Raw genomic sequence first — 13,402 nt, 5'->3', positions numbered from 1 at the left:
TTGCATTCGATTCGCAGGTTCCTAACAGATAAAAAGAGTTACAGCTTTATTAGTTGGTCACTGTCTTATCAGTTCAAAATAACTAGACAATGAGCCCAGTCATCTTTTGTTCAAAATAAGATAAAAGTAATTTTCATCTGGACATTTGGTACAATTTCTCTCTCTCGCATAGGTAATTTGGACCTCTTGATTAGGATACAAGGAAAGAAAATAAGAAAAAGTAATTTTCATCTTGACATTTTGAAGTTTGTTCCAGTCACCTTTTGTTCAAAATAGATTTCTTCTGCATTTGGTTCTCCTGTGGTTTTCAGAAATGAGCAACTATATACAACTTTACAAAAACCGTTGATTTTACAATTTTCTGTGACCAAAATACCCTTGTATTATTTCGAGTTTCTTTCGTTTATTTAACCCAATCATCAAACTAACTCCCTGCAAATAAATGGTAGGGTTTGAAAACAATGGTGAAAAACAAACCGTTCCTCTGCAACTTCTCAAACCAAAGAGGAAGACCAACTGTTTGCTTAAATCCACTGTTCACTTAAATCCATCATTTAGCTCTTCAAATAAATAAGAAGGAAAAAAACTCACCAAACCTGCAACTTGCGAAAGAAGAACTTGTTCTTTGCAGTCAACGTTCTATTCAATGTCAAGGCCCAAAGTTCAAAAATGTCTCTTCCCTTGCTGTTAAATCTCATTTTTGTTTCTCATGGATTTTGACAACCAAAAGCGCTCGAGCATGTACAACACAAAAAACAAAATGAATTAAAATTTTATCAGAACATATCAAGTTAGGTAAAAAGTAATCCTTCAATGTTGCAACCTCTGATAAAAATCTAGTCTTAGAATTGTTATGCTTTGACCGAATTCTTATACCCGATTTGGAAGATGAACCCGCACCGACATATTTTAGTGGGCGACCTGAATGACCCGTTTGCGGAGATCTGTGGTGGAAGAGGTGGGCTTGGGCCCGACCCGTTTACCTGATTAGAGTCTATAGATATGTATCTTATGTTCGCCTACCACATTACTGAGAGATTTGAGATTTTCGATTAGAGTTCTTGTAACGCCGTTCTTAGCGATTGGTTGTAAGATCTCATTTTGTCTTTCATTTACAAGGTGGAAAATCTCTTATTCTTCCCCGTGGACGTAGTATACCACATCGGTGTGTGAACCACGTTAAATCTCTATATGTTTTCATTGTTGTTTCTTTTGCGATTCGCTATTTTGCGGTGTTTGTTCTGACAATAATCTCCATAATGACTTAGGGCTCTACCGTCGCTCAAAACAGATTCTCTTTCATGGTGATCAGAGCTCTTCCTGCTGAAATTTAGAACTCAACAAAGGATTCAAGAAGAGGTTCAAAACCTCTGATCAAGTTGAAAACCAATACTTTAATACCAAAAAATGAAGAGCTAAATCAATGGATTCGAAGTAGATTCTTGGCCTTCCGCCTTAATTTGCAGAGGTTTGAAGCTTCAAACTTCACTTGCGTTTTTGTGCAGGAATTTTTTGATAAGTTCTTATTTTTTGTTCTTTTTGTAGATTTGTTTGGTAGGTCGAATAAAAGTAAGAACCCTTACCAAAAAATAAGGATAAAGATAAAATAAAAGAAGTCAGAACGAAAGAAAGATGTGATTTTGTTTAGTTTGGTCAGTTTTTTTTTTTTTTTTTTTTTTTTCTATCCTCGTATTTATTTTGGTAGGTTAAAAAAAAAATGTTTCATACATGTGGGTTCCCTTAGTGGACCACAAACTAATGTTGGGTCCCCTTAGCGTAATACATTACGTGTGGGTCCCAACTAGACGAACATTGTTAGCCGCCGTTAAGTATATTCAAATTTCAAATGGAGAAGGACCAAAATTCCCTCATATTATTTAATACATTGTGTTATTAAATATATTAACCATATAATTAACGCTTAATGACCAATTATCTCTTTTTAAAACCATATATTAATTTTCTCCCCAAAAAAAAAACCGTCACGTTTAAATAACCTAAGGGGCATTTTGGTCCCGTCACGTTTGAAATTTGAATATGCTTAATAACGACAAATATTGTTAGTCTGACTGGGACCCACACATAATATATTACATTAAGGGGACCCAACATTAGTAAAGAAATAAACGAAATCCAAAAGGACACAAAGGTATTTTCATCATAAAATTTATTGAATTAACTGTTAACCAACTGAGTGTTCTTAGTTGGTTATACATAGGGAAATTGGGGGATGGAGATATTACATATGCCGCCGGCAGGGTTGATCCCACGACCTCTCACTTTCGAGAGAAGTCAGGTTCCTGGCCATCCTACTAACCGTCCATTGGCTAAGGGGGGCATAGATTAAAATTATGGTAAAAAGAATCCTTGAATCGATATATTCCACCTGGCAAGATGTTAGATTTCAGTGGGCCCCCCGGGGGAGATATTCACCCTCTGGAGAGGAGCCGAACCCTATGTTTACGGTGGTGGATTTACAGTGGAGGAATCTGGGTTCCAATATATTTGGCATTGACATGCCGACACGATGACGTAGTTGCGGTTCCTCCTTGCGGGTTCCAAGTGAATATCTTCAAGATTCACATTCTTACATGGCACCCCTTGGCTACACTCCAATGTCACTGCCACTGGAGAAGCTGAAGTTCCTGTAATGTGCCTGAAGGACACGTCACTCAACGCAACTTTTGATGGTGCCTGCAATATTAATCCATTTGTCATGTTCCAAAGTGTTTGTTAAAACACCTCAACGAAGCAAAAAAGTTGCAGCAATGAACGAATTTGGTGGTTTCTAGCTACTAACCTTTTCATCACATTTGGCGTAAGGACAATATGTCTGGTCGATGATGATTGGATTAGTAACACTTTTCATTTCAATGTGTTCAAAGGTCATGTTAGAAGCCGCACTGGCGTCAGGTGAGTTTTGCCATGTCTTGATCCTAATTCCATTCGTTGTTCCACTTAATTTACAATTTTCAACAGTAAGCCCTCTCACATCACCTTCCTTCGGGTATTTCCCCAAGCTTCCAACACTACAAGAAGCAATCATATCAACAAAATTCGTGAATGAATTTGAGGTTTTGTAGCAGGATTTAAGATCAAGATCAATTCATGCACCAACCTGATGCCGTGACCAGGTCCGCAGGTGATACCATTGATGTGGACATTGGAATTGGCTTGTCCGATGGAGATGCAATCATCGCCGGTACCAATTACAGAATTAGAGATGCTAACACCACTTGCTTCGTTCTATGTGGATTCCATCCGTGTTAGGGCTGTCTCCTGGTGCGGTGATTGTGATATCGCTCCCTTGGAAGTCTCAGGTAACTGAGCAAAGCAATGTGGAAGAACTTGCTATTTAAAGACTTTATCCCCTTCACTCTTGTTTTGGTCATGCTAACAAACTTCACACTCTGCAACAAAATAAGTTACCTTTGTTAATGAAACCCAAACGATAGATTACACAAAACCAGCAAGTAAATTAGTTGAATCCATATCCACTTACTGTTGGAAGAACTTTACAATTGGTGAGACTTTTAGGGCATTTATTGGCAGGCCATGATACAGCGCCTTGGCCATCAAAAGTCCCACCTCCGGTCAACGTCAATCCGGTCACCCATCCAAACTCGACCCAATCATCCGAATCATACTTGCCCAAATCCGTGATTGCCTTCAAGTCACCCTATACAGATAATCGAAAACCTCATGTTAGGGGACAATCCAATCTGTTTTGAGAAGAAAGAAATGGTTTTTTTCTCTATAGAAATACACCTGCATCTGGACAGTAAGGGAACCAGTGTTTTTGCAAGGCCCCTTGAATTTAAGGGGACCAACTAAGAAGCTTCCTTTTGGTATGGAAAGTGTCGCTGAACTTGAAGATTGACATGTTTCTTTCCAAGCCGCCATGAAAGCCTGCAAAATTTAGGGTTCATAATCTCTCTCTGCAAACCATAAAAGAAAAAAGAATAACAATAAGAATGAGAATTAAGAATTGAGGATTGATTACGTTGGTATCGTCGCTTCGTCCATCTCCTTTAGCGCCATAACGCATAACGTCGAAAATGCCGCCGGAACCTCCTGGTGCAGCTGCTGTCTTTTTAGGGGTCGTTGCAACTGCTTTTTCTCCAAGGATTCTTTCTCCATTAACAATCCAGGTAAAAGAAGTTAAGAAAAGCCAGAAGAGAATAGCACCTTGCATAATTCTTCCCTTTTTTATTTGGCTTTTTCTTTTTCTTTTTCCTGGATGGAATTTAATTTGTTTTCAGGATGATCTTTCCCATTTTCCTCTCAACAGGAGATTCGAATTTATATGAAATTCAACATTGTGATACTTGGGTTGGATACCAACGGCCATAACTAACTTCTTCCAAGAATATCTACTTTTTTCTGTAGCCACAATCGTCAGGTAAAATATCCACCAGAAATCAGGAATGAACTACCTATTATCCCTCTCTTCCTCCCTTCTTTCTACTTTTGCGGATGTAAGCACTCTACCTTGGTGACATCTTCACAAAGCGAATCAAATGCATAAATTTTTATTTTTAATATTAAAAAGAATCCTTAAATCGCTAAATCAAACAATATATATTTCCTGCATGATTATTGCATGCATCTTTTACGTTAACAACCTTCTAATGCATGGTTTTTGCTCCAATTAGGCGACTGGAAACTTTTGGTTCTGTTCCATGTGATTTCTTTTGCATTGGTTTGATCTCTCGAAATCTCTTAGAGCAATGGTTTCAAACTGGAGGGTTCACCACTTTAAAGACGGAGCTGGAAGAAAAACTTTACTACTCTCAGTGCTCTCTCTTCTGAAAGAAAAAAAAATGGAGAGAATTTCCATTATGCTCTTCTTCTTATTCATATCGACAGTAGTTGTTTCGTTACCAGATGATTCAACGGAGATAATCTCTAGGTTCCAACAATACCTTGCCCTGAATACTATGTTGCTGCAGATTTCATTCACTCTCAAGCCAAATCCATCGGCCTTGAATCGCAACCCTTGATTTGAAACTCTGTAGGGATTGCATCACCCAATGAAAATTATCGTGTTTTCTTTGCGGAGAGATGTCCATGGTGGTTAGTGATCAAAGCCACTGGGGTCAAAACTTTACGACGACGGTACCATGGAGAACTTATTGAAGAGCATAGAGATTGTGAGGAGGTTCTGAGCTGCCCAACTGGACATGGTGAAGGCAGGTTTGAAGGAAGAAGGCGATGCCATTTTAGTGAACATAGACTTCTTGAAGGCTGGGGCACCATCTCCAACTGTAAGCTAAAGTCTCAAAAAGTAGAGAATTCTTAAAGGTTGAATGAATATATTGATTCCAGACCTAAAACTCATTAGAAGTTTCAAACATAAACTAATAATTCAAATTTGAGCAAAACAGGGGAGCATAGAATGTCAAATTACCCAAAAAAAACAACAAAAGAGAAGAATAAGGGGAGGAGAAAACTGTATATAAGCAATAGGAAGGGAGAATGATAGGCCCTAGGATCATGCCAAGTGGTAGAGAGAGAGAGGGGGGGATTAAGGTTGATTATGGGTTATAAATACCGGTAAAATGTGAATCGTTAGGGATTACTTATATGAGTGCTAACGGTGTGCTTTGAGGGTGATTGGCAAAATTATAACCAATTTATCATTATTTTATCAAGTAAATAACATTAGTTTTTGTTGAGTATGGCTCATGCTTCTCATTGTGTTGCCGACAGGCACGGGTCCCGCTACCCGGTGAGTGGGCGGAGGTGTGGAGGCAACGCCTCCATAGCCTGTAGAGGGTCCATGTTTTTGTGGGCCTCGAAGTTTGTTTCTAGTTTGGGCCTAGGCCCATGAATAGCGGTGGCTTAGGGTTTCTAAGCTCCTATATACTTATTCTCTTCTAACGAGCATTTATGTAGTTGTTTTCATGAATAATATAGTGAAAAACCTAATGTTGGACATAGCCTCACACTGAGGTGAACCAGGGTAAAATCCGTGTCTCCTTCTTCCTTGTTTTCTATTTGATTGTGTGTGATTGATCGCTCTAATATTAACAATTTTGCATTCGACTCGTGGGTTCCTAACGAGAGAAAAAGAATTACAGACTTTATTAGTTGGTCACTTTCTTATCAGTTCAAAATAACTAGACAATGAGCCCAGTCATCTTTTGTTCAAAATTAGATAAAATGTAATTTTCATCTGCACATTTGGTACAATTTCTCTCTCTCGCATAGGTAATTTGGACCTCTTGATTAGGGTACAAGGAAAGAAAATAAGATAAAAAGTAATTTTCATCTGGACGTTTTGAAGTTTGTTCCAGTCACCTTTTGTTCAAAATAGATTTCTTCTGCATTTTGTTCCAGTCACCTTCCACACACTCCCCCAATTCTCTTGGCCAAGGAGTCCCCTGTCCTTATGACTGGTTTAATGATGATGAAAAGAAAGAGAAAATATGTAAGGAAGATAATTGTATTTGCATTTACCAGTAGATGACAAAACTGCCTCCCTTGCTAGAGTTGGTAGTAAATCATTTAAGTTCCATATTAATTTGCTAGCATGTAAAATAAAATATTAACATATTATAAATTTATACTTACCTAACATGAACATTGATTTTGAAACTTCAATTCCCCAAGTAGGAAATGGGTATGTAACCAACTGATTTACCTAAACATAATTTTAGATGTACAAAAATGCCACAATAGACCCTTTTAAGGATCTAACTTTTGTTTCCTTTACCTCGTATTCTTTTTGTTTCTCCCATTCTAACTAGACCTCAGAACGGATCAGATTCGGCTCGAATACACTAGTATCAGAATCCAATTAGCAAAACCGCCATCCGAATCAGAATCAGAATATGGCAGAAATTTAAAGAAGGCATCCAAATTCAAATTCGGAACTTCATCCGATATCCGATAATAATCCGATCCGATAAACTATCCGATTTTTTATTTGTGATTGTCATTTTTATTTTTTTTTTACATCTGATTTCTGATTATCTGGTTACCGATTATTAGTTTCTGAATCCTATATATTAGCCCCTTTTTTTAGAGAAAAATGTTTTATACTTTACTCTAACAGGATAATCGGAGTTACCGATTACCGGTTTTCGAATCCAATTATCATCCATTTTCAGAGAAAAAGGTTGAAAATTTTATACAGGTAAATTTTTATCTGGATATTATCAATCCGATAAGCAATTATCGTAATTCGAATCTGGTTACTTCGTAGACGGATATGGATATTTTCCGGTAAGAAAAATTCTGGATACGGATTCCCTTAAACAAATACGAATGCAAATTCGGAGGCGGATTTCAGCTATCTATTTACAGGTCTAATTCTAACCCTTCCATCTTAGTTCCCCTTCCTCCACTTCTCTCTCTATCTCTCTCCCTTTTTTTAATTTGTTCGGATTTGAAACCCTAATCCCAAAAATAAAGACAAAAGTAAAATGGCTAAGAATTCTCAAATCGGAAGTACAATATAAGAGAGAAACTACCTATTTAAAAAGATTAATTTGTTCGGATTTGAAACCCTAATCCCAAAAATAAAAAATAAAGTAAAATGGCTAAGAATTCTCAAATCAGAAGTAGAATATAAGAGAGAAACTACCTATTGAAGAAGATCTTCTCATCTACTTGCGCCTTCAAATTTTGACTTCAGTTCTTCCGATTCCTTTGCTTCACCCTTCGGATTTCATTCACCTCCCCACCCCCACCCACACCCTCAAATCCACCCTCTTTCCTTTTGTTTTCACTTTTAATCTTCCCAACGCCCTCTCATCTGCAGTGATGCAAAATCCCCCTTCAAGAGGACCTTCACAGACACAGATTCTTTTCTCTCTTGCTTTTCTCCTCTCTTTTTATCCGCTTACTCTATGGCTCTTTTTCTGCACAAAGCAGAATGAGAAAGGGGTTCCCTATCTATGACTATAGTTCTCCCCTCCCCCCACCCCCACCTAGAAAAAGAAAGAAGGTAACCAAAATGAAATTCCAATAATGTCCTTGTTCACCTACCTTATTAACAATCAAATTTTGCATAGCTAAGGTTCCCTTTTACATCGTAATTACCATTACCCATTTACTTTACCTTTAAATGTATCAATCAAAGTTACCAAAAAAAAAGAAAAAGGTATCAATCTAAAAGTTGAACCAAGAAAGTAGCCTAGACTCCAGACCCAAATTATTTAAGTAGAATCAAAATCTTACAAGGTTGGTTTAGGGCCTGTTTGGTTACACGAGTCCGGAGATTTCAAATATTCGAGAGATATCAAATCTATGGAGTCATAATTCATAAACTTAATTGTTTGATAAATATGCTGAAAAATTCTTTGGTCAACGTAATCTTTGTGAATGCGCATATGTTTAGCACTTTTATAGTAGGGGTGAAATCCAAAGATTTTCATATCCATAACTCTACAGATTCACGTTTTTAGTGTAAAAAGATGAATCTCTAGATTTCATTAATCTAAGGATTTTCACAGCCAAACGGGTATAAATTTTGCATTCATGAATCTTGAAATCTCCAGATTCATGTAACCAAACAGGCCCTTAAGTGGTTATTATCCCAAATCAAATCAAACCAAATTGAACAACCATTGGTGCCCAAGTTGAACCCAATGACTCAAACCCCAAAACTAAAATCGAAACCAAGCTGATCGACCCCAAGAAAAAACCATAACAAACCAAAATCCCCATTATAAAATTTCAATGCTAACCGTCTTCCGTAGTTATGTTGCTATGTGATTGTGCTAAAGTTGACACTTTTGTTGGAAGCATTTCTTTGATGATATTTAAAATGGAATTAAGCAAATTAAATTCAACCTAATAACAAAATACCAATACCAAATCGATCCAAGCCATTGCAAATTCACACGCCGAAACTAATGAAACTGAACTGTAAATAGACCAAACCTACCAATTGACACGTCTAACTATGACTCAACACTTTCTCCAAATTGAATTCCTACGCTACCCCCTTGCTTTATTTCTAAATTTCAAAGTACCCAACAATTGAATCAAGCCTAATGGATCCCAATATAACTATTGAACCCTATTGTCCACAATCGAACCCTTTTGGAGGGTGAGGGGCTCTAGATTTACTATAACTAGGGGTAACCCTCCCTTATCACAATTGGACCCTCCCTTTTGGATTCTCTCTCTGGGCAAAGCCCTGCTGAGCTTTGTTCCTATGCAGTCTAACTGGACCTTTCTTTAGTTCCCTCTTTCTAGTATCCAATTTTGAGCCATTATTTCATCTGTTGGACGAATTTAGTGATTAGTCTAAAAACCCATGTTACTGTTATGATGCTTGATGCTGATGGAGCTCGTGCCTAGTTTCAAACCATTACTCCATCTGCAAGACAAATATTTTGATTCCTCGAAGCCCACAACGCCATTATGATGCCTAATCCTAACAAATTAAGCCATAGTCTAGGTTTAAGTCGTTATTCAATGCACAAGTCCAAAAAACAGGTCCTTAGAAGCTCATGAAACTGTTGTGCTAGCCAATAGTTTTAGTACAAGAGTTCATTATGTAAGCAAAAATTCTATCCAATAAGCGACTAAAAGCTAGCTATCTGCACTTGTTAAAATAATCAGAGACATCTAAGTTGTACAAGTAAAGAGATCTATTCATTGATAAGAAAAAGAAAAAGAAGATTGATTAGATTGATTATAAAATAGATCTGGAATGCGTTGATTTGTTTGATGATAAAGAATTACATGTTTTAGTAATGAAAATATTTGGATACAATGAGTAATAGGTTTTGGTTATTTGTTGCTCAAGAATTATTGTTTAGGTAGTTCATACCATCCATACATAGTCATTTGGCTATTCTAAATGTTATCCTTCAAGCCTAAGCCATGCATAATTTTTCTAACTGAAGCGTAATAGTCAAACAAACTTGAAGGGGTTGTAATCCTCTTCAAATTTCTTCCCTTGTTTCTGGATATCATTTGACAGAATAGAATTGTAGAAACATAACTACTAAACACATGGTTGTACTGAGACAAGACTGGAATTCATTTAGTTCAAGTAATCAAACAGTTAGATTAGTTTTCATATTCTGAGTAACCAAACAGTTTTACTAGACCAGATTGTAGAAGTTCAATCAGGCAGTGTCAGTTTGTAGTCAACAAGGAGAAGAAATACTGCTCCATATTTGGTTCAGCTCCAATGGATGGATTACAAGATCTGGGATTGTTCGGTTGGAGCATAAGCAGCAAGCCTATAACTGGTGATTTGAGAGTGATTGAGTGAACTAAACTTAGTTTTACAGTCTCAGCATCAGCTGCAACTCAGGAACTGTAACAGCAGGATTTTGAACAAGAGAAGAAGGTAAGGAATAGGTGAATTTAGCTCACAACAGCAAGGTTCCTTCAGCCTTTGGGTTTAGTAGTCAATAGCATAGTGCTTAAGCCCTAGGTGTTTAGCTCTCACAGCAAGGGCCTAGCCCTTCTTAACGCTCGTGCAATAGACAAGAAAACAGTAGCAGCGAATCAAAACTTTTTAAAAAACTTAAAAACTCAATTAAAAAAATAAAAGTAGATCTAGCACGACTCACCCAGTTATGTCCTAAATTGGACTTGACGAGAATAGCGAAAATAACCTAAATATCCCTTGGGGAATTAGGGGACGTAGTGGTTGGGAAAGCGAGTCAAGCAACTCTAGGCCCTGTGCTGCCCCCTAGAAATGGTTTACATCATGAAGCTTCAGTGTTTCATTGTGAAGACTTCAGATCAATATTACTTCATTTAAAGAAGGAAATAATTAGCAGACTCTAACTAGGAAATCAATACTGACTTAACCTAGGAACTAGCAAACCAAATCCTAACCAAAAAGGACTTTAAACTCAACTCCAGTCCCATTGAGAATTCTTGATGGTACATGTTGAACCATTTGACCATTCTAACAGAAATCACATGCCATGTCAAGCTGCATACGATTCACCAGGTCTGGTTGATAATACAGCAATTATGTTCTTCGCAGAATAGCAACAAATTATCAATAATTCAGCCTGCCTTTATTCTTCCATAATGGGAAATTAGAAGGTTGCAACTATGAAATATAATAGGAAAAGAACTCTTTAAGACATAAATAAAACTCAGCAATCCAATTCATTTGTTAGTTCTTCGAAAGCTTTAGAAATCCGAACTAAATCCTGATTAAAATCTTCTAACATGTCTCCAAATCTGTAGAAGTATAAAATCCTGAAAGTTACTAATTTAAAGGAGCAGGCACTTCTACCAAAGCTGATTTGGACCTGTATGTTGGGTACGGCCCATGGCCCATTGAAATAATGTGGGGCCCAGTTTTCTTTAAGTGAACCAAAAGTGAATAGGGTTTATTTGAAAACCTATTTTGCTGCCTTAGCTACAGCAGGCACAAAAAGTAAAAAGAGAACAGGAGAGAGAAAAAGAAAAAGTTGAGAAATAGAGTGAGAGAGAGTAGAAGCGGGAGAAGAAAAGAAAGTGGGTATCTTCTGGTTTCTCCGGCAAATCCGACGGTGAAACGTTGCTGGAATGAAGTGAGATTTGACGGGAATGGTTGTGATACCTAGCTCTTCATATCCAACGGTCAGAATATCATTTTACACAGTTCTTGGGAAGCCTCTCTGGTGACTTTTCTCCATTCTCTCAGATTTCCATTTATTTGATGATGTGGTTGTGACTTTGTGTTCCTCTAGTGTTATCTAGAGATGGGATGTTGATTGTATAGCCATTGTTATTATCATTATTAGTGATAGTGGAGGTTTGGGTGGACTCCGATAACGGTCCCGTGGTTTTTTCCCTTGTGGATTTTTCCACGTTAAAAATTCTTGTGTCTTTTGTGGCTTGTGTGTTGAATGCTTGATCCATTAGTGTCGTATTTTTTTCTTTCATTTATACTAGCATATTGTTTAGCCCCATCACCGTAGTCAAAAAAAAAACTGAACTAAATTGAACCATAGTTCAACTGAAATATGTGAGAACGTAGAAACACCTAAGAGAAATATCTTAGTATGGGAATTTTCGTATTTAACTCGTGAACTAATATTCAAGGTCCATTATGTTGGCTGATTAGAAGTTATCAACCCTTGGTTGTCTTCTAATAAAAGGTAGTCTTTGGCACTGGATCTGCACCATAAATGTGAAACTCTTGTTGCTTTGTTAATGACTTAATTGATGATAAGACCCCGATCTCAAAAACGATGAATAAATTCACTCACAACGATAATAGCAACATTGAATCAAATAATCTCCAGACAAAACACACTACTAGCAGTAGGTGAATCCTACGACTACCCAAGAGCAATAGCTCTCACCTAAACTTCCCCAATAACTCCGAAAAAATGTCCTCCTTCCCCCTATTTATAGCAATTACTGTAGGAATAAATTCACTCACAACGATAATAGCAACATTGAATCAAATAATCTCCAGACAAAACACACTACTAGCAGTAGGTGAATCCTACGACTACCCAAGAGCAATAGCTCTCACCTAAACTTCCCCGATAACTCCAAAAAATTGTCCCCTCTAATATTCCTTCCCCCTATTTATAGCAATTACGTTCCTACAATATTAATTAACAGAATCATCCCAATTCGAATAGGACTCTTCAAATCTGATCCTAAAATGTAATTTGAATAGGACTCTTCGAATCTAATCCTAAATGTAATATGACTCTTCAAATCTTCCAATCGTTTCCTTCCCTAGATTTTAGGGATTTGCTTTCCACGCTGTCAAGTGTAGACTCGTGATACAAGGGGCTTATCAATACTCCCCTCCAACAGTTTCACCTTGTCCTCAAGGTGAAAATCTAGAAAGTGGGACTGCATCTCGTCATAAGTTTCCCAAGTATTTTCACAAGGAGGCAAGTCCTTTCCATTGAATCAAAACTTCCAAAACCCCCTGGACAAAGAAGCGAATGCTCACAACAATTGTTCTGGTGTGGGATGTAACTCGCCATTCTCTCGCAAACATGAGGGAAGAGGCTGGGGGACCATGTGTTGACCTACTGTTGGTTTCAACTGCGAAACATGGAACACAGGGTGGATGTGAGTCCCCTCTGGTAACTGTAACCGATAAGCCGCGGGGCCCACTTGCTCTATGATTTGGTATGGTCAGTAGAAACGAAGGCTTAGCTTTTTGTTTGGGTGGTTGGCAAGTTTCTAAAAACGATAAGGCTGGAGCTTAAGAAATACCTAATCCCCCACCTTGTAATGCACCTCTCGGCGATTGGGATCAGCGGTGGCGCACATCTGTTCTTGGGCCACCGGGAGATTAGATTTGAGATCATCCAATACTCGATTTTGCTCACGAAGGAACACATCAACATCATCAACCTTGGACCAACCATCTTCCCAACGCAAAAGTGAAGGTGGTTCATGGCCATATACAATCCAGAATGGAGACATTTTAGTGGCTGAATTGAATGTCGTG

General features: G+C 37.7%; 1 pseudogene; it reads right to left on the bottom strand.

Annotated features, from left to right (window-relative positions):
* Positions 1 to 2,474: 2,474 nt before the first annotated feature.
* On the bottom strand, positions 2,475 to 4,195 carry LOC148998720 (exopolygalacturonase-like; annotated as a pseudogene).
* Positions 4,196 to 13,402: the final 9,207 nt, after the last annotated feature.

This window comes from Hakea prostrata, unplaced genomic scaffold (assembly GCF_041222555.1).
Source record: "Hakea prostrata isolate BN-2017 unplaced genomic scaffold, UWA_Hpros_2 contig_173, whole genome shotgun sequence".
NCBI lineage: Eukaryota > Viridiplantae > Streptophyta > Magnoliopsida > Proteales > Proteaceae > Hakea > Hakea prostrata.
Note: the sequence above shows the minus strand (reverse complement) of the source record. Positions and strands in the feature narration are given on the sequence as shown.